We start from the raw sequence: 24513 nt of genomic DNA on the forward strand, positions 1-24513 counted from the left end.
CTCGGCGAGTTGAAGGCCCAACTCGCCGAGTAGAAGCGGAATGAGACGCAGGATTTAAGTGATGGACTCGTTGAGTCGGGTCCCGAACTCGACGAGTAGGCTCTGTCTGGAAAAAACCCTAATCTGAGGGTTTGCACCCTATTTAAACAACCTTATATAGCCTCCATTGTCCCTTTATGCTCCCAGAAACCCTCTATAGAAACCCCTAGCCGTTGTTGAAGAAATCTAAGCCATTTTGGTGGATTTTGGTGTTGATAGTCTTAAGAAGGAAGGAGAAAGGCTTGAGGAAACAAGAGGAGACCAGAGGGGTTCGAGTTTGTGCTTCATTTTCAGTCCTCAGAAGGTATAAAGTTGCTAACTTTCTTGTTCATTTGCTAGATCCCATTTTGTGGAGATTTAGGGCTTTTATAAGCCATTTTAGGTAGCCAACCATGAATGCAAGCATGGTTGGGGACAAGGCTTCAGATCTAGGTCCTTTGAGGGGTCACAAGGCAGAAAGTGGTTGCTTTTCCACCCAAGGAAGACTCCATGCAACCCAAGAGCTTGTTTTAGGACCTTTTGGACTCAAAGTCCCATGCATGCACGTAAAGTTTGTAACTTTACATGCTAGGACGATTGTAGGAGCCTAGATCTATCTTTTGGTCAAGTGTTGTACCTCAGAAATCGAGGATTTAGTGTGTGGATGTCATCGACTCGGCGAGTCCGTTCTTGGGACTCGACGAGTCCAAGGCTTTGAGTCCCATATCTGTTGAGGGTCAAAAGGACTCAGTTGGGTGTTAGAAGGGTTGTAACAAGACAGAAAAGAGTGACCCAACGCATTGGAATTAATTTTAGACCTGGAGTTCATGGGACTCGACGAGTGCTAGAACAGACTCGGCGAGTCCAAGGCAATCTTCTTATGGATGAAGATGAACTCGACGAGTTGTTCATACAACTCGGCGAGTCAGGGTCAGGACTTGTTCATCAGTTGAAGATGAACTCGATGAGTGTTCATCAGACACGGCGAGTCGGATGAAGGCTCAATCGATGTTCATATCGGAGAGGAACTCGTCGAGTCATCGCTAAACTCGACGAGTAGAGTCGTCGATAAGGACGAGTAAAGGGAAGGGACTCGACGAGTTGACGGCCCAACTCGGCGAGTCCGGTCAACTAGGAGTTGACTTTTGACTTGGACTTGGTTGGGGGTAAAATGGTCATTTTACCCTAAGAGTAGATATCAGTTCTAACTGAGTGTTTGTGGGGATTGTAGCCGGAGGATTTCCGGAGCAGCAGCGGACGGAGGTTTCCCGCGCAAATTAGCAGCAGCTACACGTACGAGGTGAGTTACCTTCCAGTAGCGGTGGGTCTACGGCCACAATGCCGGCCCACCAGTAGGAGTCGTATGCTAGATGATTGTCTTTGTGATATCATCTAGTTTTGCTACTACCTGATATGTTATATGCTGGCATGATATGTTATATGTGATAGTAGTAGAGTTCGGTTGTTAGGACCGAAGGGTAGGTCAGACACCCCAGATATGTCTGACAGTATGTGATGATATGTTTATATGCTGGCATGATATGTTATATGTAATAGTGGTAGTAGGAGGGGAATAGTCCCCAAGTTCGGTTGTTAGGACCGAAGGGCAGTTCGGACACCCCAGATATGTCTGATAGTATGTTTATGTTGTGATATATGTGATAGTAGCAGTAGGGGGTGGAATAGTCCCCGAGGGTTGGTTGTTAGGACCGATGGGTAGGTCAGCACCCCAAAATGGCTTGACATGGGTAGGTCAGCACCCCAGAATGGCTTGACACGGGTAGGTCGGCACCCCAGAATGGCCGTATCGGGTAGGTCAGGCACCCCAGAATTGCCCGGCAGAATGTATGTTATGTGATAGTATGGTATGTGGTACGATGGGGGAACTCACTAAGCTTCGTGCTTACAGTTTCAGTTTTGTTTCAGGTACCTCTTCATCGAAGGGGAAGGAGCCGGCGCGGTAGCTGCACATCATACACACACCCCAGATTCCGCATTATGAGTTTCCTTGGGATTGTGCTATGACATTATCACTATTTATGATTTGGATTTTCAGACATTATACATAGTTTTATGAGATGTTATGATTTGACAATGTTTTTCTTCCGAATGTTTTAATTAAAGTAATTTATGAAAAAAATGAAATTTTTGGGCGTGAAATTGGGATGTTACAAGTTGGTATCAGAGCCCTGGTTTGAGGGATTCAGACACACCTTCGGGGGTGTCTGAACTCAAATCGAGGGATTTAAAAGATTTTTACAAATGGTTTTCGAAAATCTAAGATTAAAAGAGTTTCGAGAAAGAACGAAGTGTGTGATGTGCGCGACCGGCCGAGCTCAAGTAAGTATTCCCTAAAGTACCCATACAAGTTTATGTTATGATTATCAGTTTCAGTTTCAGAAGAACAGCATGCTAGATTAGGACTAAGGATCTAGGAAGGATGCCTTATGTGCCTATTGTATGAGTACCAGCTTATTGAGAACTGCATGCTAGTACAGATTAGTCAGTATGATAGCCAGGATAGTATATGCTTGTTTATGTGTACTCAATGCCCGAATGCTGCTTGCCTTGTGCTTTTACGAGTTCTAGTTGTCTTTCACTAACTAGTAAACGAATATGTTAAGTTACATATTGCAAGGACTAAATAATTTCAGAAGGTTGGGTCTAGCCCTATTTCGCAGCTCTTGTTTGAGTCCAACCGTTGTAGGGTAGGATCTCTCATTCGAAGAATTATCTAGTCTGAGTAATATGTAATAGTATTCGCGAGCTAGTTAGGGGAAGAAACCAGGGACTTCTTATGCAGCTGATGGCGGAGAGTGGGTTGGTGATTACCTAGGGCAAGCCTAGGATGAGATTAGCATGAGATCAGCAGTAGTAGTAGAAGGGACTTGGTGGAGTCGAGGCGGTTCTTGAGGAAAGTACGGATAGATGTGGAAGGTAGTATGGGCCCGTACTACTGAAAGCAGAGGATCCGTACTTGAATCAAGGAAGGCTGAGGCAAGACCAGGGAACTTGTGACGGGTGTGATCCCTCTAGATGTATCAGTATCACTGACGGTTGTCATTATGTGTTACAGAATGGTGGTACTACGTCCGAGGCCAGCCGTTGGCAGCTCAGGAGAGGGATCGGGTTCGGGTTCAGGTTCCGAACCAGTGGATGAGAGGCTACGCGAGTTCATCGCGTCCGAGATCACTAGAGGCATCCTTGATGCGACCCCGGTCAACTTTGGGTCGATCAAGGAAGGGATTGTTGAGCTGATGGAGGATCGCCTCCGGGCGTTCAGGAGCGACATGGCGAACAGCCAGTCAGGATCACGCACACTGTCCTTTAAGGACTTCAGGGGCAGTGGTGCGCCGGATTTCCATGGGGGCAAAGGACCCCATTGCGGCCAGGCGATGGATTGCAGACATTGAGTATGTACAGTTGACCAGCTTCTGCCCTGAGGGGTCGAAGGTGAGATATGCAGCAGGATGCTTGAGAGATAGGGCCAGGGATTGGTGGGAGTCGGTTGGTGACTCTCTGGGAGCCCCGACGGTTGAGGCTATGACGTGGCCGGACTTTGTGACTCGGTTCAGAGCGGAGTTTGCACCTGCAGTGGAGCTCCAGCAGTTGGCGAGGGAGTTCTTAGATATGAGACAGACCACGGAGACTGTGGCGGAGATCACCGCCAAGTTCCGGGTGAGGGCATTGCTAGTGCCCCAGTATGCGGGAGATGAGGAGATGAGGAGGACCCGCTATCATGACATGTTGCGAGCCAACATTCGGGAGCATGTTAGTTTTTCAGCTTGCCCTACCCTGGAGTCCATGATTGCCAGGGCAAGGGAGAGGGAGATCGATCTGGAGCATGTCCATAAGAGGAAGGTAGAGGAGGGGAAGACGATTGGGGCTTCGGGGAAGAAGCCCAAGGGATCAAATGGTAGGCCGAAAGGCCAGTCAGGACCAGGCCGCTGCAGGAAATGCGGCAAGTCACATGAGGGGGCGTGTAGATTGGGATCGTCGGGCTGCTACAAGTGCGGTAAGACGGGGCACTTCAGCAGGGATTGTACCGCCCCTACACCGGTTATTCAGACATCTGAGTTGCTATGTTTCCACTGCAACCAGAGGGGCCTCAAGAAGGCCATCTGCCCCCAGTTGACAGCAACAGCAGCGCCAGTGAAGGCGCCAGCTCCAGCGACCCTGCGGATTACTGATGGCCGGCAGGGCAAGACAGAGGCTCCAGTGGTGAGGAGTCGGGCCTTCCAGTTGACTACCGAGGAGGCACGCGCTATACCTGATGTGGTGACGGGTATGACTTCTTTTTTATGCTTTTATGATATGCTGCTGCGATGTTGATATGTTATGTGTGTGCTCTGTTTAGGATCGTTCCATGTGAACGGTATTCCAGTTCAGGTATTGTTTGATTCGGGTGCTACCCGATCATTTGTCTCTCTTGCGCTTAGCAAGAAGTTCCCTGAGTCTTCGGGCATGTTGGATTGCCCTCTAGAGGTCGAGATTGCGGACGACCGGTCAATGTGAGTATCTGAGGTCTTCCGAGATTGCGTTTTGAGATTGTTCGAGGAGCGTTACCTGGTAGACCTGGTTCCTATTCCGTTGAGAGGGAACAAGGTGATTATACGCATGGATTGGCTAAGCCCCAATGGGGCGGTGATCGACTGCGCGCAGCAGTTGGTGCGGATCAGGACCCCAAGTGGGGGAGATCTGGTGATTCAGGGCGAGAGGCCACAGCGAGGACCAGCTTTATGTTCGGTGGCGAGGGCTAGGCGTTACCTTCAGCAGGGTTGCGCAGGATATGTCGCCTATGTAATGGACACCCGAGAGGCGGTTAAGACGTCAGTGAGCGATGTTCCGGTGGTGCGAGACTACGTAGATGTGTTCCCGGAAGAGCTTCCTGGGATTCCCCCGGAGCGTCAGGTGGAGTTCAGGATCGATTTGGTTCCTAGTGCGGCCCCGATTGCCAAGGCGTCGTACCGGTTGGCTCCTCCCGAGATGCCGGAGTTGTCTACGCAGCTGGAGGAGCTGCTAGACAAGGGATTTACCAGGCCGAGTAGTTCACCTTGGGGAGCCCCGATCCTGTTTGTCAAGAAGAAGGATGGGTCGCACCTTATGTGCATAGACTACCGGGAGCTGAATAAGGTAACGGTGAAGAACCGTTACCCACTCCCGAGGATTGACGACCTCTTTGACCAGCTACAGGGAGCATCTTGGTTTTCCAAGATTGATTTGCGCTCAGGTTACCATCAGATGAGGGTCAGAGAGGAGTATGTGCAGAAGACAGCGTTTCGGACTCGCTATGGTCATTACGAGTTCGTGGTGATGCCCTTCGGGCTCACCAATGCTCCTGCCGCGTTCATGGATCTCATGAACCGCGTATGTAGACCGATGCTGGATCGGTCCGTGATAGTATTTATTGACGACATCTTGGTCTATTCCAAGACGCAGGAGCAGCATGAGGAGCATCGCGAGAGGTTTTGGATACTCTGAGGAGAGAGAGCTTGTACGCTAAGTTCTACAAGTGTGAGTTCTGGTTGCGCGAGGTGCAGTTTCTTGGGCACCTTGTCAACCAGAACGGTATTCTGGTCAACCCGGCCAAGGTGGAGGCCGTGATGAGATGGGAGGTTCCGAAGTCTCCATCTGAGATTCGGAGTTTCCTGGGTTTAGCCGGCTACTATCGGAGATTCATACAGGATTTCTCCAAGATAGCCGTACCCATGACGCGGCTGACGAAGAAGGCCGTGGTCTTTCGTTGGGGGCCTGAGCAGCAGGCAGCGTTTGAGACACTGAGGTAGAGGTTATGCGAGGCGCCGATTTTAGCCCTGCCAGAGGGCGTAGAGGATTTTGTTGTGTACTGCGGCACGGTATTGAAGCAGAGAGGGCATGTCATCGCCTACGCTTCGAGGCAGCTGAAGCCTCACGAGGCGAACTACCCGACGCATGATTTGGAGCTGGGGGCTGTTGTTTTTACCCTCAAGATTTGGCGTCATTACCTCTATGGGGTCCGTTGTAACATTTACACTGACCATAAGAGCCTGAGGTATCTCATGGATCCGAGGAATCTAAATATGAGGCAGCGTTGGTGGCTTGATGTGGTAAAGGATTATGATTGTGAGATCCTTTACCACCCGGGGAAGGCCAACGTGGTGGCCGATGCGCTTAGCCGCAAGGCGGCACCGATCAGAGATATCTACATGCGGATGGCAGTAGTGACCCCGTTATTGGAGCAGATCCGAGAGGCTCAGCAGGAGGCTATGAAGGAGGAACATCGGAAGAGTGAGCGTATAGTGGGTCAGGTTTCCTCCTTCGACTATGACAGCAGGGGATTATTGACATTACACCGCAGGGTGTGGGTTCCATACCTCGGAGGCGTGCGCCAGGTTTTGATGGAGGAGGCGCACAAATCCCGATTCTCCATTCATCCCTGGGCGACGAAGATGTATAGGGATCTTCATCTTGATTATTGGTGGCCCTGCATGAAGCGGGATGTAGCATGGTATGTGGAGCGGTGCTTGACCTGCAGGAAGGTCAAGGCCGAGCACCAGAGGCCACACGGCAAGATGCAGCCGTTGGATATTCCCCTGTGGAAATGGGAAGATATTACTATGGATTTCATCACCAAGCTTCCCAGGACCGCGCAGGGAGTGGATTCCATATGGGTCATCGTGGATCGGTTGACCAAGAGTGCCCATTTTATACCGATCCAGGAGAGCATATCGGCCGAGAAGTTGGCCGATATTTATATTCGAGAGGTGGTGGCTTGTCACGGGGTGCCGGTCTCCGTGATTTCTGACAGGGATGTTCGGTTCACTTCCAGGTTTTGGAAGAAATTCCACGATGAGTTGGGTACTCGTCTGCATTTCAGCACCGCTTTTCACCCGCAGACGGATGGCCAGAGCGAGCGGACCATCCAGACTCTGGAAGATATGCTGCGGGCGTGTGTGTTAGATTTTGGTGGTAGTTGGGATACTTACCTTCCATTGGCTGATTTCTCCTACAACAACAACTACCACGCGAGTATTGACCGTCCTCCCTTTGAGATGTTATACGGGAGGAAGTGCAGGACCCCGATATGCTGGGGCGAGGTTGGACAGAGGGTCATGGGGAGCACCGAAGTGGTGCTCAAGACGACGGAGAGGATTCAACAGGTCAGGAGTAGAACTCAGACTGCACAGAGTCGGCAGAAAAGTTATGCCGATAAGCGTCGATCAGACCTGGAGTTTTAGGTCGGGGATATGGTTCTCCTGAAGGTGTCGCCATGGAAGGGCGTCACCCGATTCAGGAAGCGGGGCAAGTTGGGCCCCAGGTATATTGGACCTTTCAAGGTCATAGCCCGGGTGGGCAAGGTAGCGTATTGGCTGGACCTGCCAGCCGAACTCAGTCAGATTCATAGCACCTTCCATGTCTCCCAGCTACGGAAATGCCTGGTGGACGACTCGGCAGTGGTACCATTAGAGGATATTCAGGTCGATGACAGCCTGAATTACATTGAGCGGCCTGTAGCGATTCTCGACCGGAAGTCGAAGGATCTGAGGAACAAGAGGGTGGAGCTCGTGAAGGTGCAATGGCAGCACCGGAAGGGCCTGGAATGGACCTGGGAGCCAGTGGATGAGATGATGGAGCATTACCCAGAGCTATTCCAGGATCGAGCAGCAGACTTCGAGGACGAAGTCTAAAATAAGTGGGGGAGATTTGTAGCACCTGTTTCCTGGTATGTATTTTATTTAAGTAATGTTGCATTTTTGGCCTGGGACTCGGCGAGTTGAAGGCCCAACTCGCCGAGTAGAAGCGGGATGAGACGCGGGATTTAAGTGATGGACTCGTCGAGTCGGGTCCCGGACTCGACGAGTAGGCTCTGTCTGGAAAAAACCCTAATCTGAGGATTTGCACCCTATTTAAACAACCTTATACAGCCTCCATTGTCCCTTTATGCTCCCAGAAACCCTCTATAGAAAACCCTAGCCGTTGTTGAAGCAATCTAAGCCATTTTGGTGGATTTTGGTGTTGATAGTCTTAAGAAGGAAGGAGAAAGGCTTGAGGAAACAAGAGGAGACCATAGGGGTTCGAGTTTGTGCTTCATTTTCAGTCCTCAGAAGGTATAAAGTTGCTAACTTGCTTGTTCATTTGCTAGATCCCATTTTGTGGAGATTTAGGGCTTTTATAAGCCATTTTAGGTAGCCAACCATGAATGCAAGCATGGTTGGGGACAAGGCTTCGGATCTAGGTCCTTTGAGGGGTCACAAGGCAGAAAGTGAGTGCTTTTCCACCCAAGGAAGACTCCATGCAACCCAAGAGCTTCTTTTAGGACCTTTTGGACTCAAAGTCCCATGCATGCACGTAAAGTTTGTAACTTTACGTGCTAGGACGATTGTAGGAGCCTAGATCTATCTTTTGGTCAAGTGTTGTACCTCAGAAATCGAGGATTTAGTGTGTGGATGTCATCGACTCGGCGAGTCCGTTCTTGGGACTCGACGAGTCCAAGGCTTTGAGTCCCATATCTGTTGAGGGTCAAAAGGACTCAGTTGGGTGTTAGAAGGGTTGTAACAAGACAGAAAAGAGTGACCCAACGCATTGGATTTAATTTTAGACCTGGAGTTCATGGGAGTCGATGAGTGCTAGAACAGACTCGGCGAGTCCAAGGCAATCTTCTTATGGATGAAGATGAACTCGACGAGTTGTTCATACAACTCGGCGAGTCAAGGTCAGGACTTGTTCATCAGTTAAAGATGAACTCGACGAGTGTTCATCAGACTCGGCGAGTCGGATGAAGGCTCAATCGATGTTCATATCGGAGAGGAACTCGTCGAGTCGTCGCTAAAGTCGACGAGTAGAGTCGTGGATAAGGACAAGTAAAGGGAAGGGACTCGACGAGTTGACGGCCCAACTCGGCGAGTTCGGTCCACTAGGAGTTGACTTTTAACTTGGGTAGGTCAGCACCCCAGAATGGCTTGCATGGGTAGGTTAGCACCCCAGAATGGCTTGACACGGGTAGGTCGGCACCCCAGAATGGCTTGACATGGGTAGGTCAGCACCCCAGAATGGCTTGACACGGGTAGGTCGGCACCCCAGAATGGCCGTATCGGGTAGGTCGGACACCCTAGAATTGCCCGGCAGAATGTATGTTATGTGATAGTATGGTATGTGGTACGATGGGGGGAACTCACTAAGTTTCGTGCTTACAATTTCAGTTTTGTTTTAGGTACCTATTCATCGAAGGGGAAGGAGCCGGCGCGGTAGCTGCACATCATACACACACCCCAAATTCCGCATTATGAGTTTCCTTGGGATTGTGCTCTAACATTATCACTATTTTTGATTTGGATTTCCAGACATTATACATAGTTTTATGAGATGTTATGATTTGACAATGTTTTTCTTCCGAATGTTTTAATAAAAGTAATTTATAAAAAAATGAAATTTTTGGGCGTGAAATTGAGATGTTACATTATGGAAAAACGTTCTTTTTGTCATCATACCTAAAAATAGGTCTGACACAAGGCTTATTCAGAAAGAGAATGAGATAGTTTCTCAAAGGAATGTTTTTTTGTTATTTAATGTTTTATTTAATGAAGGATCATTAAATAGCACACAAAAGATTCAAGGATTGATGAAACAGTTGAGAAATTATCAACGTGATTGAGGATGGAAACTTCATTGCGGATAACCAGGTGTCATTGCGGATGACCATATGTCATTGCGGATGGGTAGATTTATGACTGCAGTAGAAGAGACTGAGAGGAGCACTTGTACAAAAGTTAGTAATAATAATAATAAGGACCCATGAAAAATAAGTATGATATATGGTTGCGGTACCTAGACTGCGGTACCAAAACCATCTATCATAAGTAACTTTCAGTTAGAACCGCAACGGAGACCAAGGATGGTCTGCGGTTTCTAACAATTCAAAAAGAATTGTGGGTCTGGATTCATCATTCCTAACATTTGCAGGAAGGTGTTAAGCTTTGTGGAGTCGAGCGCTTTTGTGAATACATCAGCAATCTCTTCATGAGAATGGACAAAGATGAGTTCAATGTTACCTTTCAAGATGTGGTCTTTGATGAAATGATACCGTAGTTCAATATGCTTAGTCTTTGAGTGCTGAATAGGATTATGAGAAATAGCAATAGCACTTTTAGAGTCACAATATATCGGTATCCGCAGCATTCTATATCCGTATTCCAATAGTTGAGTTTTCATCCAAAGGACTTGAGAACAACAGCTGGCTGCGGCCACATACTCAGCTTCTGCGGTAGACAGAGATACACAACTTTGTTTCCTTGAAGACCAGCTGATGAGTCTTTCACCCAGAAATTGACATCCACCTGAAGTGCTTTTTCTATCTAGTTTGCATCCGGCATGATCCACATCTGTGAATGCTTGAAGGCTGAAATCGTTGCCTGCGGGGTACCATAAACCAAGAGACTTGCTTCCTTTCAGATACCGTAGTATCTGTTTGGCTGCGGTCATATGTGACACTTTTGGGTCAGCCTGATACCTTGCACATACACCAGTTGCAAAGACAATGTCTGGCCTGCTTGCGGTGAGGTACATTAAAGAGCCTATGATACCTCTATAAGTCTTGTGATCCACAGATTCGCCTGAGGGATCAGCAGAGATCTTATAACCGAAGGCCATGGGGACCTTAGCCGAAGAACAGTTGTCCATAGAATATTTCTTTAACAGTTCAGTGGTGTATTTCTCTTGATGAATGAATATCCCTTGCGGAACTTGTTTCACTTGAAGTCCTAGAAAGAAGTTAATCTCTCTATTCATGCTCATTTTGAACTTGTTGGTCATGAGCTTGGCAAATTCATCCACCATTCCTTGATCAGTCGATCCGAAGATGATATCATCCACATATATTTGTACAAGCATAAGGTGGTTACCATTTGCTTTTCTAAATAACGTGGGGTCAATCACTCCTCTCTTGTACCCGGATGAGACAAGGAATTCAGAAAGAGTCTCATACCATGCTCTTGGGGCTTGCTTCAGACCGTAGACTGCTTTTTCAAGCTTGTAGCAGTGGTCTGGGAATTCAACATTTTCAAAACCTGGAGGTTGCTGAAGATAAACCTCTTCTTTTAATTCCCCATTGAGAAAAGCACTCTTAACGTCCATTTGGTGTACCTTGACGTTCTTGTGAGCTGCATATGCTAGGAAGATCCGGATAGCTTCCATGCGTGCTACCGGAGCATACGTTTCATCGTAGTCAATGCCTTCAAGTTGACTATACCCTTTTGCAAATAGCCTTGCCTTGTTTCTGACTACCGCACTAGATTCATCCAGATTGTTTTTGAACACCGATCTAGTGCCAACAATAGAGTGACCACGTGGCTTCGGAACGAGCTGCCAAACTTTGTTTCTTTGAAATTCTTCTAGCTCTTCTTGCATTGCAGCTATCCAGTCAGGTTCAAGCAATGCTTCTTTGATCGTTCTGGGCTCTACCGAGGACATAAATGCTGCGCAGTGGCAATGATCAGATAGGTCCTTGGAAGATTGAGTCTGGATACCTGTGGATGGGTTGCCAATGATTTGACCTGGTGGGTGGTCCTTCGTCCATACGTGTAGACGGGGCTGCAGATGATCAGCAGCTCCGGTAGAGGGAATATCTTGAATATCAGGAGAGTCTGCGGTTGGAGATGGCAGTTCCCCCTGGACTTGAGAACATCCTGCTGAGTCATCTTGGTTTGTTGGAATGAGAATGGAGTTTTCTTGAACAGTTGGGAGATGTTCCCCCTGGATTGCTGATGGGAGTTCCTCTGGAACCTGAGAAGGTTCCCCCTGGACTGCGGATGGAAAAGTGATAGTCCTTGGATCGGTTCTCGTGTCAATGTTCTCTATGAGTTCATCATCCGAATCCGAAGATACGTTTGATGGTAATAATTCTCTCCGGATAGGAACTTGAGCAGCATCAAGTACTGGAACCTCGATGGTTGTTGCTAGATCCGGAGTAGAGCTTTCCCCCTCAACCGGAGAGGTGGAAGTATTGAGAGATGCTACTTCAGATAGAGATGGTCCAGAAACATCAGCGTGTTGTTGTTGAGCTGCGGGTGACACAAGAACTTCAGATAGTTTCGCCGTTTCAACAGGATCGAAAAGATCATCATAATTGACTTCAACTAGATTTAAAGGACCTGAAGAGGCAGGAATATCGCTTTCCATGATTGCGGTGGTTTCAGTGGATGGAGGGGCGTTGCGGATGTGAGAATCATCAAATTTCACATCGAAGCTTTCAATGATCAGCCTTGTACGTCTGATGAGCACTCAATAAGCAACCTTGTTAGTGGAATAACCAAGGAAAATGCCTTCATCAGACTTCGGTGCAAACTTGTTAAGCTGATCTCTATTGTTGATCACGAAACATCTACACCCAAAGATATGAAAGAAGCGAACATTTGGCTTGCGGTTGTTAAGGCCCTCATATGGTGTTTTATTGAGACGTTTGCACACAATGCTTCGGTTTTGGACAAAGCATGCGGTTGCTACAGCTTCAGCCCAGAAGTAGGGAGGAAGGTGTGCGAAGTTGAGCATGGATCTGGCTGCTTCTACTAGTGTGCGGTTCCTTCTCTCTACTACTACATTTTGTTGCGGTGTGTAGGGAGCTGAGAAGTTGTAGAGATGCCGTTGGACACCAAGAAACTGTTGAGAAGATGATTAGTGAACTCGGTTCCATTATCACTGCGGATACGTCTTACTGGAAGCTTGATCTGAAGTTCGATCTCTTTGATGAAGTTGATGAAAATCTGCGGTGTTTCTGACTTGAGTCTAAGGAAGAAGACCCATGTGAAGCGTGTAAAGTCATCTACTATAACCAGTATGTACTTCTTGTGATGGAGACTGGCTACGGTTGATGGACCGCAGAGATCAATGTGCAATAGCTCCAGTGGTTCAGAAATTGAAGAATCCATTACCAGAGGGTGACTTGCTTTGGACTGTTTACCACATTCACAAGCCGGACAGAGAGTATCGTTGCTGAATTTGAGAATAGGGAGACCTCTGACTAGTTCTCCTGTGACCAAGTTGTTGATGTACCTGAAGTTGAGATGAGCTAGCTTGCGGTGCCATAGCCAGCTGACTTCGGATACGGCTTTGGATAGGAAGCACAACTGCGGTCGACCAATGATCAGAGAGACATCCAAAGGATACATGGTACCTTCGGATCGGGATTTGATCAGACACGTGTTCCTATCACTTGTCATTACGTAGCAAAATTGATCATCAAATTCAACTCGATGTCCTGCTTTACATAGTTGGCCAACACTGATGAGATTGTGTTTAAGGCTTTCTACATAAGCAACCTTCTGAATAGAAAAGTTCCCCGTAGTAAGAACACCATAACCTCGGATGATTCCATTCGCATTGTTGCCGAATGTAACATTTCCACCATTGCATATTGGCCTGAAATCCCGAAGGTATTCTAACCTTCCGGTCATGTGCAAGGAGCAGGCACTGTCAATTAACCATTCTTCTTCTTGTTCCTCCTTGCACAAAGCTTGAGAATTACATGGTTAGTTTAGGCATCCAAACTAGTTTGGAGCCTGGGGCAATTGGTGAATTTTTGAAAGATGCATGGACCGAGGTTGCAGGGACGGGTCTCTTGTCAACTTTTATTCCTAGACCTGGATGTTTGTGCAGAATTGGAGTGTTGTGAGTTTTCGAAAAAGTACGAGGTTTCTGACTCCGACTACATTTGACATAGGATGAATCCTTTTGACAACTATACTGACATTTACAAAAAGAGATTTTGTCTTTTGATCTGACACTATGCTTGGTCAGCGGTCTATATGATGAATTGGACTTGTTACCAGTCCGAGGTTGGTAATCCCTGTCATGAAAGTTGTTGGATTTTGAAAAAGTTTGTTTTTGAAAAGGTTTAGCACGTGCAAATCTTTGAGTCCTTTTTGGTGGATTTGGTAGGATACCTTTCCATTTGTTGAAATTTTGATGTGACTTTAAAAGTGTTGGAGTGGGTAAAATACCTTTCCATTTATGATCATTTGAGGAAGAGACCTGAAAACCATTGTTTCGAAAAGACTGAACACCCTTTTGGGTTGTGTCAAAAGAAGTAGGAATGACTTTTGAAGCTGGACTTTCCTTTTTGTTTGTTTTCTTGATGGGAGAGTTTTTTGAAAAGTAGTGTGAGAAAACAAATTTTTCTGGACTCTTGGACTTTGGAAATCTAACATGTTTCTTATTTTTTTAAAAAGTTTGTCTATTTGTGCCTCGAGATCTAATTTCCTCTTTGAAAGCTTTTTTAGCTAAGGATTTTGGTGAACCGCAGTCATTGTTGTTCAACTACGGTTTCCTGGAATTTCTAGAATGATTTTGAAAACGTGGGCTTGAGTCATCCGAACTTGAAGATTCTGGGGTCTGTGAGCATTGACCCACTTCAAAGTTCTCTATAGGTAATTCATGATGAATCGTCTGAAGGGTCACGGTTTCTTTTACTGAGGACTGCGGTAGTGAAGATTTGACTACTGCAGAGTAAGTCTTAGTTGGGACTTCAGTGGGACTCTTGAGGGATTTTGACTATAGTGTGAGCCACTGCGGTCTGAGGGCAGAGATGGAAAGTCTTTCGAGACTTCGGGGCCCTCACTGACAATTTCTTCATCAACGACGGATGAGGTTTGAGAATTTGGGTAAATAGTGCCACAGATAGGAATTTGATCACATGTGTGACCCGAAACCTCAGGCACAATTTCCTCAATGACACAATTATTCCTTAGACTATGTAGTCTACCGAAGTGAGTTTTGATGTCTTCGGGAAAGGTCTTGTCATTGACTGGGAAATGAAATTATCGGTCTGGAGGGACATACAGTCTGTCTTTATTGAACCGGGGTGAGGAATCCATTGCGGTAGGATATCCATTCGACCAACCCCAATTGTATGTATTGTCCATGGTTCCATTGTTTACCAAATTTTCAATAGCTTCACTTTCATTAAACAATTTTTCAATTAAGAGATTTAAGCGTACAATTTCACTCTGAGCTAAATCTCTCTGGTTCCAAGCTATCTCTAATTGGGTTTCACTCAACATTCTTGCATCTTTTTCTAACTCTAGGTCCTTCTCTAACATAGCCATTTTGAGTCTTTTGTTATCCAGTCGTCCTCTCACGTGGAACATCTCTTGGGACGCAATGTTCTTCTCATCTAAGGCTTTGTTATAGTCTGTAAGGACGGCAACACAAGTGTCATTAAGATCATCTATGTAGGGCTGACAGTCATGCATGCTATAGTTTAGAGTTTGGATCGTGAGTTTTACCTGTTCGACGATGCTTAGAGTTCCATCCTTTGCCATGTAGCAGTAGTTCTTTTCCAGCTTTGTAGACCCATCATCATCCGCAGTTGCCAACATGCAGATTTTCCCTTTTCCTTTGACACTGTTGATGGCTTCATCTTCGTCTCCGGATGACCAAACTTGATGGTCTCTTTTGACATGGGCTACGTATGCCCTTGCCTTTTCCTTATCTTTCAACTCTTGAGCCATTCTAAGGTAGAATTCTCTATCTTTTACTACATTGACCTTACAATCTCTTGCAAAGTGATTCTCTTTGTTGCATTTGTGACAAATTACAACATCAGTCTTGTCTTCTGAGGGAGTACCGGAGTCAGTGGTTTGAGGAGACTGCGGTACCTCCTTTGGTTGATTATTTTGAGATTGCGGTGGTGGATGAGAACTTTTGGAATATCGAGGATGGTTATTCTGGGAACCTAAGTTATGGTTGAATGGAGGTTTGTTAAACTGTTGATTCTTGCGGAAGGAAGGAGGTGGTAGACGGTTGAACTGTTGGCTAACCAGAGCAATAGCCTTCTGAAATTCTTCTTCATCGTCATACTCTGAGTCAGCTTCGTATGACTGCGTTGGAGTGTCATACGAGGGAGAGTAGAGTGACTGCGGTGGGGCTTGTGCTATGAGAGCAAGTCGTCCTCCGAAGTCAGCACAGTCTTTGAGTACGGTGGATTCTTGTGCTTGTAGTTCTCCATAGAGCTTGTAGAGTGACAAAGAGTGAATCTTTCTATCGCCCTGGACTATCATCTTAGCCGTAGTCCAATGTCTTCCCAAACCATTAAGAAACTGAAGATTTGTTTCATGGTTACTACGGATGGTGCCCGCATTGGATAACTTGGTGACTATCAGGTTGAACCTTTTGAAGGAGTCTTCCAAACTTTCGCCAGTATGAGCTTTGAAGTTGTTGAACTCATTGAGTGCGGTAGTAAGCTTCTTGTCTTGTGCTTGTTCTGAGCCTTCGTACAAATTCTTGAGAACTTCCCAGATCTCTTTTGTTGATTTTCAATTTATGATAATATCGAAGTTGTCAGGAGCAACTCCACAGGAGATTTCATAAAAAGCAACAGCATCATTTTCCATTTTATCGAGATCATCCTTGGTGGGACGGTTCATGACTGGTTGACCTCCTCCTAGTCTGGTTGTAGCGCCGTCAGTTTGGACTGGTGTAAGGATTGGGACATGAGGTCCTTCTTCTACGGATCGTCATACATCTCTACCACGTCTCCTTAAGTATCTTTCCATTCTTTGTGACCAGTAATGATATTCATTTGCTACCAGTATTGGGGCTCGGTTAGAACCACCAACACTGTTGGAAACGTTCAGAGATAACGATTGTGCCATTTGAAATTGTTTTTTTTTTTTGAAGAAATGAGCTTTAGTGGTATAGATGGCCTTTTGAAAATCAGAGTTCCGTTTTCAAAAAGCAACCACTATGGCTCTGATACCAATTGTTGAGAGAAAAACTTAGAGACACACTTAAACAAACGTTAGAACAAGTAGTATTGCAGAATAGTTAATCTCGAAGGATCTAAAAGCTCAACAATAACATTAATAAGTTAGAGAGTTAGTTGCGGAAAAGTAAAGTAATAGAAATGACAGCAATGATAATATCAGGTATACACTTAAGTTGATTCATAACATGGAATGCATTCAAACCAAGTTAATAAGGAAGATCAAACTTAGTGATTAAGTCACAGAAGACTTGCTCCGGAGAGAGGTTATAATCAGTTATGGTCTAGTAAGAATTGAGAGTAAGAAGTGATGCGTAGTAAGATAGAGAGATAGAAAAGATAACTTCAGAGAAGTGTATTCAGAATAGATAGATGCGTAAGTTATCCGTATTGAATACAAGAGAATGAGCTCTATTTATAGAGACTCATGAAGTACACTAGATTACATCTCTAAGAGTAGCCATGCAAGGCATACTGGACAATAGAGAGTATTATAATAAAGACAAGTAAAGTAATCTAGTTAAGTGACTGCGGTAGGTAGACTCCGGATGCGGTTGCTGATGAAGGAGCTTGACTGCGGGTGCTGGATGGTTGCGGTAGCTGAAGAGGTTGCGGTAGCTGAAGTTCAAGAGGGTCACTTTTTATGATTCAACAGGTTGAAAAGTATTGTTGAACACTTATAAAACAATATCGCTCGTAAATAGTCGCAATAAATATTAGACTAAAATCTAGCGGTAATGATACTAAGTTTCGTCGAAGGAAAATAGAATCGTTAGAAGCGAAGCGCTGCCTGAGTTTGGAATCATCACTTTAACAAGTGAGTGCATAGTTACTTTCATCTTACACATAGATATGACGTATTTAATATAAATTACGTGATATGTGTGCATATTATCTGTGTTCTTGATATCTGTGCTGGATGAACGATTTATACATGTTTTAAATGATTTAAACTGTATATATGTATTTTATATCTACAAAAATGTTGGGTAAAACATGGGTAGATGAAATAGTTGATGCGTGATAAATAAAATGATGAGAGGCCTCGATGTTTACGATGATCCAGTCATATAGGGGAGTATAGATGACGACCACGGACTATTCTAGACAGTCCAGTGGAACGCTAGCAGGCTCACAACCTTTAGGTGTTTTTGAACTATGTGTTCACCACATGTACTCTAAATATCTTGGCAGCTGCGCCTAATGGATAATATTGGCTGCTGTGCCTAACTTTTGAACTACGTGTTCACCGGATGTATTCTAAAAACCCTGGAAGCTATGGACTTAGTGCCTCATGAAAGAACATTGGCAGCTGTGCCTAACATTGGTAGCTATGGACTTAGTACATGTTATATAAGCCCTGGCAGCGATGGACTTCGTGCCTATTCCTTAGGATAATCCTTAGGAATAAATGTATAAAGGATAGCTGATTCTTAGGGTAGATCCTTAAGAATAAAGAAGATAATGGAGATGGGTAATTGGGTTGATTGTTTGATGATTAAACATAATAATTATATTATTGTGGGTTGAAAACCCTATGTACTCACCAGGTTTCCCAACATTGCACTGAGAGATTAAAGGAGATGTAAACCACTAGTGTAAATGAATGTAACATCTGTTTATGCTTATGTTTATGTATTGACGATGTGTAACACCTGATTCATGGTATGTATTCTATTCAAGAATCGTATGTATTTTCTCTGGGACTCGACGGGTTGGTGGCCCAACTCATCGAGTAGAGTCGGGACCCGCGGGAAGTTTAAGTGACCTACTCGACGAGTCGCTGGCTGACTCGGCGAGTAGGTGCTGTTTGAGTGAAACCCTAAATTTGAGGGTTTGCACCCTATTTAAACACCTTATCTTAGCCTCCATCACCCCTATCACTCCCAGAGAGTTGTATATCGAAACCCTAGCCGTTCTTGTGTGTTCTAAGGCCATTTTTGTGCTTTTTGGTGGGCTGTGAAGCTTGAGAAGAGGGAAGGAACTTGTGAGACCAAGGGGAAACAAGAAGATCCAGAGTTTGAAGCTCGTTTTCAGCTTGTTGAAGGTATGAAGCTGAACCTTTGTCTATAGATCTTATTTTTGGGCCTTTTCCTTCATATTTCTAAGCCCTAGAGAGGTTGTATTCAGGATTTAGTGTGGAAGTGAGTGTGTGCTTTAGATCCAGGTCTATTGGGGGGTTTTATGGCACAAAGGTGCCCATTTTGTTGCCATGAACACCCCATGCACTTTGGAGGCCATCGTTTATGCCTTTTTGGGCCAAGGACCCCTTGCATGTGTACCAAGTTTGGAACTTTACGTGTAAAATGGACATTAGGAGGCCTGATCTATGTTTTTGGTGTGTTAAGACCCATATAAATCGACTGTATAGTGTTGGCCAAGGATGGACTCGACAAGTTGTTCTTGGAACTCGGTGAGTCGCGGTGTATTGACCACCAAATCCTTTCTATGGATGGACCAGTTGTTAGGGAGAAAGTCCCTTAGTTGTTTAGACGCGTAAAGGGACCTGGGAATCATAGGACTCGGCGAGTATGTGAGAAGAATCGACGAGTCCAAGGCAATCTCCCAATCTTTGAAGATGAACTCGACGAGTTGTTCATACAAATCGGCGAGTCATAGACTGGACACATTCTTATGAGGGATATGAACTCGACGAGTTCAGGGATGAACTCGGCGAGTCGGATGAAGATGGTCCCGATGGTTTGAATGAAGGAGAACCCGTCGAGTTCTTGCTAGACTCGACGAGTGGAGTCGGGGTGGGATCAGGTTAGTGGAGTATGGACTCGACGAGTTGGTAGACCAACTCGGCGAGCCATGCCAACCGGGTGTTGACTTTGACCATGGATTTGACTTGGACATTGATTGGGTTTGGGTTGACCCTTGTAACGGTTGCGAGTATGAGTATGATTTGATAACTTGGAAGAGTTGTCGTGTAGGGATTGAGGAGTCGGGGAGAGTCGATTTCCACATCGAGATCAGTGCAGACACTACGCGACATCGAGGTGAGTTACCTTCCTATAGCGGTAGGTCTACGGCCACAATGCCGGCCCACCAGTAGGAGTTGTATGTTATATGATTGTCTTTGTGATATTCATCTAGGTTGCTACTACCTGTTATGTTTTATGTGCTAGCATGATACGATGTTACGTGATGATGGTAGTAGTAGGGGAGATAGTCCCCAAGTCACCGGCCGGTAGGGCCGAAGGGGTAGTTTAGTACTCAGCTATGTTAGCTTATGATTACGTGACTGTATGTGATAGACTGGTCGAGAGGGACGAAGGGGTAATCCAACACCCAGATATGCTAGGCAAGGTCACCGGTCGAGAGGACCGAAGGGGTAGGCCAGCACCCAGGTATGTTAGGCAAGGTCACCGGTCGAGAGGATCGAAGGGGTAGGTCGGGCACCCAGATACGCCTGGCAGTATGCATGTTATGTGTTTGTATGGTATGTGGTATGATGGGGGAACTCACTAAGATTTGTGCTTACAGTTTTCAGTTTTGTTTCAGGTACCTCTTCAGCGAAGGGAAGGAGTCGGCGCGGTAGCGACACATCACACTCACACATGATTCCGCATCGAGTTTTCTGGGATTGTACTCTGATTATTACTATATTCCGATGATATGTTTTTGAGACACGACGTAACCGTTTTATGAATCAATATAATATTATCAATGTTTGATAAATGATTTCACATGATTACTTAATTAAAAATGAAATTTTTAGCCTTGAAAATTGGGATGTTACACGATGACATCCCAAAGTTTTAATATAAACAAAATACATTTCTTCGGAAATGCTTTGATAACATATTTATCATGTTTCCTGGGAACAAATTCTACAATATTATTCTTTAAAATGAATACTCTGATTTTCAAATAAGCATAAATAAAATTTTTAAAATGACCGTGAATTTGGGGATGTCACAAATGTTATTGTCCAAGTGAATAATTTGTTCTTTCCTGCTGATTTTTATATACTGGACATGGGTAATTTGGACATATCATATACAAACTCTATTATTTTAGGCAGACCATTCATGAAAACTGCAAAAAACAAAAATAGATGCTTTTAGTAGCACGATTTCAATGGAGTTTGATGAGGAAGTGGTTAATTTTAAAATAAATGATCACGATTTTCCTTATGATAAAGTTTTTGTCAATTATCTGGGTACCAGCATTCCTTTATCTGAGGACTGGTGTGAGTTTTCTAATGTCTTTGTGCAAGGAATATTTGTAAACAAAAGATTATCTAACACATCAGAAGAGTTGGAAAAAGGAAAGTTTGGGGAAAACGAAGTGAAATTAGCTGATGAAAAGAAGTTAATAAAAGCTAATAAATCTGAAGAAACATCAGAGAAGGAGCTCAAAGAAAAAGCTAAGTTTGGGGAACAAGAGGAGAAGCTGAATTCTGCTAAGGAGAAATCAGAGAAGAAACTGAAAAGAAAAATGCTTTTGGAGAAAGAAAATGTGGGAGGGGTGATTTTTGATACGAATTTGAAAAGAAGAAAATCTGAGAAGAAAGAGAAGATTTCTGGAAAGAAAAAGATTAGAAAACGAAAGAAATTTGAAAATCTAAAGAAGGACTTATCTGATAACAATCTGGAGTCTTTCCAGTTTGCTGAACAAGTTCCAGATCCACCAATCTTGCCATATATAAAGGGATCCGGAGTGACAATGAAGAGAGTTTAGCTTCAGAGAAGTCCCAACCACACCGGTTAGCAAATGTGGTTGGGCAAACTCGAGCCAACGACTTTAAAAATGGGCAGCTTTTTGGGAGGCAACCCAAAGAGTAGTTTTTAGTTTTTATGCTTTCAATAAAGATATGGTCGCAGTTCCAAACAAGCTTGGGGAAATCAGAGGATCTTCAAAGTTGCTGAAATTCAGATTTATCACCAACGTCTTCGTCAAAATCATAATTTCTGCAGACTTATCAGGTTCAATCTTTCCTAGCTGCAACCCTTTGTTTTAATATGCTTTCTTTAGTTGTTCATTCCTCTCTCTGAGCATTGAAGACAATGCATCATTTTAAGCATGGGGAGGGAGTTAGTATAAAATTTTGTATTTTTTGATAAAAAATTTAAATTTTAAAATTTTCATTTTTTAGGTTAAAATTTTCAAATTTTATTTTTCTCTTTGCATTTTATTTTCTGCATTGCATTTGCATATAAAAAATTCGAAAAATCCAAAAAATATTTTTCCTTTTTATTTTTCTGCATTCATAATAAAAACCAAAAAGATTTTATTTCTAGTTATTTTAGTTTTTATTTTCTTCATACAAATTTAAAAATTCTGAAAATAAAAAAAAATAAATGTTTTTACATGAGATGAGGATATTATTTACATTCGATAGCTCTATAAAGATGAAGTGTGATAGGAACCGAAAATAACATTTTCATTACAATCAATTTTAAGAATTATCTTTTCAAATCAAAAAGTGCTTTAAATGTTTTCAAAATATGGACCAACATAAGAGTCAGATAATTTTTACAGTGGAAGTGTGGGACGGAAAAATGAACAGTGTTTTAGAAATAATTTCCTTAAATACCTTAATAAGAACCTACATTGAATAACCCTTTTCTTTCCTTAAAATATTGAACCCTGTAGTTTTTGCGCCTTTTGAGGTTGGGAGGGAACTTGTTGGGTATTTAGTGTTGCGTCATGGGCTTTATTTTGTATACCCGGATTGGGCCTGTCTGTGACATCCCCATTTTCACGGCCAGAAAAGACCGATTTTGTTTATGCTTTATAAAAAATCAGAGTACCTCTTTTAATAAAAAATGTTGCGGAATTTGTTCCCAGTAAAACATGATAAATACGTTATCAAAGCATTTCCGAAGAAAAGTATTTTTATTCATTTTAAAACATTTGGGATGTCATTGTCAATACAGAAACATAAGCATAAACAAAACTTACATTTATTTACACTAGTGATCTACATCTCTTTTAAATCTCTCAGTGTAAAGTAGCTTCGTATCGACACCTGTGATACAAATAAACTTAGTGGGTCAGGTTGGGAAACCTGGTGAGTACATAGGGATTTCAATCCCACAATGTTATATCATATATATAATTTAGAACTCACAAAATATACAATTTCACCATATATGTATAAGCAACTCTTATCCCACCCCGTCGATCCTCACAACGAGACTATCCATACTCTCAAACCTAAGTTTAACCGTTTTACCTAATCCATACTCCCAGATCAGAAATGAACGGCTTTACCTAATCCATACTCTCAGATTAATGACGAATGGTTATGTCTAATCCATACTCAGAACGAATGACTAATCCATACTCTCGGATTAATGACGAATGACTATGCCTAATCCATACTCTCGGACTAGGGACGAATGACTATGTCTTACTCCATACTCCCGGACTAAGGACAACTGACTATGTCTTAATTCATACCCCCGAATTAATGACAGTTGACTATGTCCAATCCATACTCTCGGACTAGGGACAATGACTGTGTCTAATCCATGCTCCCGGATAAATGACATATACTAAAGTTCTATTCTCTGAGTATAACTCACTTGTACTCGTAAGAAAATACTACCCAATATTCCTCATAATTAATTTAGGTCTACCCTTTATCCTAAATCATCATATATAATCAGGTATGTTCTTTAACACGTATTTCAGGCAACATCAATTAACTCGCACATAAACATATAATTAATACTTCAATCAACACTTGTATTAAAATCATGTTCATGAAAGGGACTATGCACTCACCTGATACGGTGGTGACTCGGTACTTGGACAACACTTCGTTACTCTTAAAACAATTTCCCTCGACAAAACCTAGTATCATTACCACTAGGGTTTAGTTCAATATTTACCGAGACTAATTTAATAGTCTAGTTGTTATTATTATTATTATTATTATATAAGCGTTAAACAACACTATATAACTCATAAGAATAGCCCAAATAATTATTTTAAGGTCCTAATAATGTTACTAAAATTAATTAGAAGCTATATTAAAAATAGCGTAGGCGTAGATCACTTACAGCGGGTTTTTCGCAAAACCGGGCTTCGCTGGAGCAGCGTTTCCAAGCTGAAAGACCCTTTTTCTCGGGACTCCGGGAGCCTCGGGGCTTCCTTCGGGTGCTAGGGGGTTTACCTAGGCTTTTAGGGGGGTTTGGGAGCTTAGAGAGAGAGTATAGAGAGAGAAAGAAGAGGGTTGAGGGGTGAGGAAATGAGGGAACCCGGCACCTCTATTTATAGGGTGAAATCCTGACGGACTCGCCGAGTCGGTTCACGAACTCACCGAGTCGGTGCCACGTGTCATCACCTGATGGCTTTCCTTGGGGAGAAAGCATTGGCCCATATTCAGCCACGTCACCCCTTTTGCAGCAGCACCCTGCCGACTTCTAAACCCCGTAACTTTCGCAAACGAGCACCGTTTTCGACGTTCTTTTTTTCCACGTGTAGGTAAAAACAAGATCTACAACTTTCATTTAGACTCCGTCGGCTAATTCTCGACCGATCTTAAATTTAACAGTACGAGGAGATTAGACTGCTAAATGACCGCGAAGAATTCGTAACTCCTTCATACGGACTCCGTTTTCGTATGTATTTTTACCGTTGAGTTCCTATTAATGAGATCTTCAACCCTCATTTAGGTCGCGTAAGCCAAAAACCGCTCGAACTAAAATTCGAGTTTCGGGCTGTACACTGCTAAGCCGAATCTTAGAAAAATCATAACTTCCTCATACGCAGTCAGCTAACCCTAGGACTCACAAGTATATTCC

This window comes from Lactuca virosa, chromosome 8 (assembly GCF_052849685.1).
Source record: "Lactuca virosa cultivar CGN04683 chromosome 8, Lactuca_virosa_CGN04683_v6, whole genome shotgun sequence".
Classification (NCBI taxonomy): domain Eukaryota; kingdom Viridiplantae; phylum Streptophyta; class Magnoliopsida; order Asterales; family Asteraceae; genus Lactuca; species Lactuca virosa.